Source organism: Heterodontus francisci, unplaced genomic scaffold, assembly GCF_036365525.1.
Source record: "Heterodontus francisci isolate sHetFra1 unplaced genomic scaffold, sHetFra1.hap1 HAP1_SCAFFOLD_278, whole genome shotgun sequence".
Taxonomy (NCBI): Eukaryota; Metazoa; Chordata; class Chondrichthyes; order Heterodontiformes; family Heterodontidae; genus Heterodontus; species Heterodontus francisci.
In genome coordinates this window covers 1,315,954-1,321,573 of record NW_027141343.1, presented here as the reverse complement: position 1 = coordinate 1,321,573, position 5,620 = coordinate 1,315,954, and the positions used below count along the sequence as shown (strand labels likewise).

The 5,620-nt window shown below is 42.0% G+C and overlaps 1 non-coding gene across 1 annotated transcript; it reads right to left on the bottom strand.

Moving 5' to 3' along the window:
- Window positions 1–817: 817 nt before the first annotated feature.
- On the bottom strand, window positions 818–890 carry trnaf-gaa (transfer RNA phenylalanine (anticodon GAA)). The gene has a single exon. It is a non-coding gene; the product is annotated as a tRNA-Phe (tRNA).
- Between the last annotated feature and the right edge of the window lie 4,730 nt (window positions 891–5,620).

Genomic DNA, 5,620 nt, shown 5'->3' with positions numbered 1-5,620 from the left:
TGTCGCATTTGCCACTGTTTAATCCTCTGGCACCTCCCCCGTATCCAGGGAAGATTGGAAGATTATAGCAAGCCCTTCCGTTATCTGCATCCGCATTTCCTTTCGCAACCTGGGATGTGAGCCATCCGGACCAGGTGATTTATCTTCCCTAAGCACAGCCAGCCTTTTAGTACCTCCCTCTCCTAATTTGTACTCTCTCCATTGCCTCTACTTTCTTCACTTCAACTGATATTTTGTCAAATTCCACTTCCTTAGTGATCACTGATGCAAAGTACTCATTAAGTAGATCAACATTGCCCTGCACCTCTAAGCTTATATTATCCTTTTTGTCCCTAATAGGCCCGACTCAACCTCTTACTACCCACTTATCATTTACATGCTGCTCGAAGATTTTTGGGTTTCCTTTCATGTTGACTGCCAGTCTATTCTCATAGAAATAGAGAATAAGCAAATATAGAAGATGTAACTATTTCCCATCCTTGATGAGGTGGAATTTTTTATGTTGTGGGTGGTAATATCTTGGCCCACGAGTGTGGTGGAAGCAGAGACAATCAATGATTTGAAAAGGAAATTGGATGGATACTAGAAGGAAAGAAACTTGCAGGAGGAAAGGGATCGAGCTGGTGAGTGGAACTGACTAGATTGCTCCGGGGAGAGCCAGCATGGACGTGATGGGCCAAATGAGCACCTTCCGTGTTGTAAATGACTCTGTGTTGTTTCTCAAATTCAATCCACTGGTGCTTGGTAAATAATCTCAAAGTAAATTGTGCAACTGGAAAATCAGAACCAAGGCAAGGGACACATAAGGAAGCGAAATTGCTGAAACACGGGATTGAACCAGGAACCTTTAGATTTTCAGTCTAACGCTCTCCCAACTGAGCTATTTCAGCCCTACATTAACAGAGGCTTGGTGTCCTTGTTTTGGAAAAAAATACATACATTCAAGTTTCCCAAAAGATTAAAGAACACAACATGTGAGTAATAGTCCCCATTGCTTTCTCAGTACTGATGGATTGTGAAGCGGGAGACAGCCAGAAGTGCCACTGAGCCGCACAGACCCCGAGCTGAGAATGAAATGAGATCAAATTCAATCTTTCATAGTGAGATGCTGCTGAGAGGTAAGAGTCCTGAATCAAAGCGAGACTTGCTCATTTCAAACACTCCCTGTACTCTCTGCTCATGAAGCCTTAAAAAAGGGAAAAACAGAATGGCACTCAAACTCACAACCCTGCCATTAAAAGTCTCATATTCGACTGACAGAACTGTCACTTCTACTCGGTCTCTTATTGGATGGATGCAACTCCAACGCAGGGATGGCATTCAAATCCTCCCATGGGTCCACATGTCAGACTGAGTTCCATGTTGTAGACTCAAGCAAAGGAAATCTGCTCACTTCCAAAACTATCAGTGAATTGAAGCTGATTACAATCAACATCATCGGAGGTCAGAACTACCTGGTGAAAGAAGACACCCTGAAGAAGGATCCACAATTATTCAAAGGCATCGACAAAGTGAAAAACAAGAAAATCGATGAGTCAATGCAAGCCAAACAACAGAAACACTGAAGAATTCCATTCCATTCCAGTCCAGAACCCAGTCCTGTTGTTTTTGGAGTCAGGTCACAATTACAGCAACAACTTTATATTCCCACTTGGCAATCTGCACATTTAGTTAATTGCAATTTTGTCGACAAGCTCTTTGAATCCTGTTGTCTTGTCCTTTAGCCAGCTCCGTATGGAAGTCAATTCCACCTTCTGCAAGGCTGAAACCAATAGATCACCTTAATCTAAAAATGCCAGCAGACCAGGGATCGTCCGGGATTTGAACCCAGTATCTCTCGCATGTTAATTAACCATGCGCCCTACGCGAGAATCATACCCCGAGACCAACAAGCCACTGACATATCAGATTTTATTAGATGCTGTGGAATTTCACTGGAACCCCCCAGCCAATCATCCATTTTTTTTCAGATAAAAGCAACATCCTGCAAATGCTGAAATAAAAACAGAAAGTGCTGGAAATGTTCAGCAGCTCTGGCAGCATCTGTGCTGTGAGAAACACAGTTAACGTTTCTGGGCACTCACCTTTTGTTTCAGCCATCCTTTCAGACTGCTTCTGTCCATCCAATCTCACTTTCTATTCTGTCCACATTCTAATCATTCACTACATTACTACATTTTTCATGAATTCCTCATTTCTTTTATTAATGATAATTTTGTATTTCTGGCCTTTGCTTCAGACACCACCACAAGTGGAATCATGTCTCCATCTACCCAATCAAACCACTTCGCTGCATCCTCCCATTGCAATGTTTCTTCAACCCTGACAGACTGTGGAGTTTCTGCTGCTTGATTGCAGTTCTTGCTTCCCGCCAGTAGATGTCACCTCACTCCAATACAGTGAAGTTTACAAATCTGAGAGAGACACAACAGGAAATAATTGTTCACATTATAGTGAATGTGTGGGATGAGTGGAGACGAGTTATTTTTGCACTCTGCTATTACATCTTTTATAATGGACTCCAGCATTTTCCCCACGACTGATGTCAGGCTAACCGGTATATAATTCGCTGTTTTCTTTCTGCCTCTTTTTTAAATAGTGGAGTTACATTAACTACTGTCCAATCCATTGGAACTGTTCCAGAGTCGATAGAATTTTGAAAAAAGACCAGAAATGCATCTGCTATTTCAAGGGTCACTTCCTTAAGTACTCTGGGATGTAGATTATCAGGCCCTGGGGATTTATCGGCCTTCAATCCCATCAATTTCCCAAACATTCCCAACTAATACTGATTTCATACAGTTCCTCCTTCTCACTAGACCCTATGTTCCCCAACATTTCTGGGAGATAATTTGTATCCTCCTTTGTGAAGACAGATCCAAAGTATGTATTTAATTGGTCTGTCATTTCTTGGTTCCCCATTATAAATCCCCCCGTTTCTGACTGGAAGGGACCCACATTTGTCTTCACTACTCTTTTTCTCTTCACATATCTATAGAAGCTTTTACAGTCAATTTTGATGTTCTCTGCAAGCTTATTTCCACTTGTTAATCAATCCCTTTGTCCTCCTCTGCTAAATTCCAAACTGCTCACAATCTTCAGGTTTGCTGCTTGTTCTGGCCATTTTATATTTCTCCTCCTTGGATCTAATACTTCCCTTAATTTCTTTTGTAAGCCACAGTTGAGCCATCCTTCCTGTTTTACTTTTGCACAGACAGGAATGAACAATTGTTGTAATTCATCCATGCGCTCTTTAAATGCTAGCCATTGCCTATCCACTGTCAACCCTTTAAGTAACGTTCCCCAATCTATCACAGCCAACTCCCGCCTCATACCTTCATAGTTTCCTTTGTTTAGATTCAAGACCCGAGTCTCGGAATCAACTCTCTCACTCTCCATCTTAATGAAGAAGTTTATCATATTATGGGCGCACTTCCCCAAGGGACCCCACACAACAAGATTGTTAACTAATCCTTTCTCATTACACAATACCCAGTCCAGGATGGCCTGTTCCCGAGAGGTGATATACACCTCTATCAATTCTCCACTCAATCTCCTTTGATATAGGCAGAATAATCCTAGCTTTTCCAACCTAACCTTGTAACTAAAATCCCCCATCCCTGGATCCATTCTGGTAAATCGCCTCTGCGTCCTCTCAAGGACCCTCACATTCTTTCTAAAGTCTGCTGAGCAGAACTGAAAGCAACACTCCAATTGGGGCCGAACCAGAGTTTTATAATGGTTCAGCATAACATCCCTGCTTTTGTACACAATGCCTCTATTTATAAAGCCCAAGATCCCATATGCTGAGCAAACCACTCTCGCAATATGTCTTCCCACCTTCAAAGATTGATGCACATGAACCCCAAGTCCCTCTATTCCAGTACACTCTTTAGAACTGTGCCATTAAGTATATATTGCCTCTCCATATTCCTTAATGCAAAATACATCACCTCACACTTGTCACTATTAAATTCCATCTGCCACCTCTCTGCCCATTCTGCTAGCCTATCACTGTCCTGTTGCAGGCAGTTCATATCATCCTCACTGTTTGCCACTCCTCCAAGTTTGGTGTCATCGGCATATTTTGAGATTCTACTCTGTATTCCAAGATCCAAGTCACTTACCTTTAGCAAAAAAGCAGTGGTTCTAGCACTGACCTTTGGGAAACACCACTGTCGACTATCCTCCAGTCTGACAAAGAACCATTTAATAAGACTCGCTGTTTTCTGTCCTTAAACCAATTTTCTATCCAATTGGACACTGACCCTCCTAAACCACGAACCTCAATTTTGTTAACCGCCCTTTTATGTGGTACCTTGTCAAACGCTTCCTTAAAATCCATATAAACAACATCCACTGCATTCCCTTCATCAACCTGCTCTGTTAGTTCATCCAAAAATGCAGTTAGATTAGTCAAGCATGAACTCCCTTTTATAAATCCATGCTCACTCTCCTTAATTAACTCGAACCTCTCCAAGTGACTGTTGATTTTTTACCCTGATTATTCTTTCTAAAACCTTACCCACCGCTGCTGTTAATCTAACTAGCCTGTAGTCACGCAGACTGTCCTTATACCCTTTCTTGAATAAGGGTGTCGCATTTGCCACTGTTTAATCCTCTGGCACCTCCCCCGTATCCAGGGAAGATTGGAAGATTATAGCAAGCCCTTCCGTTATCTGCATCCGCATTTCCTTTCGCAACCTGGGATGTGAGCCATCCGGACCAGGTGATTTATCTTCCCTAAGCACAGCCAGCCTTTTTAGTACCTCCCTCTCCTAATTTGTACTCTCTCCATTGTCTCTACTCTCTTCACTTCAACTGATATTTTGTCAAATTCCACTTCCTTAGTGATCACTGATGCAAAGTAGTCATTAAGTAGATTAACATTGCCCTGCATCTCTAAGCTTATATTATCCTTTTTGTCCCTAATAGGCCCGACTCAACCTCTTACTACCCACTTATCATTTACATGCTGCTCGAAGATTTTTGGGTTTCCTTTCATGTTGACTGCCAGTCTATTCGCATAGAAAAAGAGAATAAGCAAATATAGAAGATGTAAGTATTTCCCATCCTTGATGAGGTGGAATTTTTTATGTTGTGGGTGGTAATGTCTTGGCCCACGAGTGTGGTGGAAGCAGAGACAATCGATGATTTGAAAAGGAAATTGGATGGATACTTGAAGGAAAGAAACTTGCAGGAGGAAAGGGATCGAGCTGGTGAGTAGAACTGACTAGATTGCTCCGGGGAGAGCCAGCATGGACGTGATAGGCCAAACGACCACCTTCTATGTTGTAAATGACTCTGTGTTGTTTCTCAAATTCAATCCACTGGTGCTTGGGAAATAATCTCAAAGTAAATTGTGCAACCAGAAAATGAGAAACAAGGCAAGGGACGCATAAGGAAGCAAAATTGCTGAAACCCGGGATTGAATCAGGGCCCTTTAGATTTTCATTCTAACGCTCTCCCAACTGAGTTTTTCAGCCCTACATTAAAAGTGGCTTGGTGTCCTTGTTTTGGAAGAAAATACATACATTCAAGTTTTCCAAAAAATTAAAGAACACAACGTGTGAGTAATATTCCCCATTGCTTTCTCAGTACTGATGGATTGTGAAGCGGG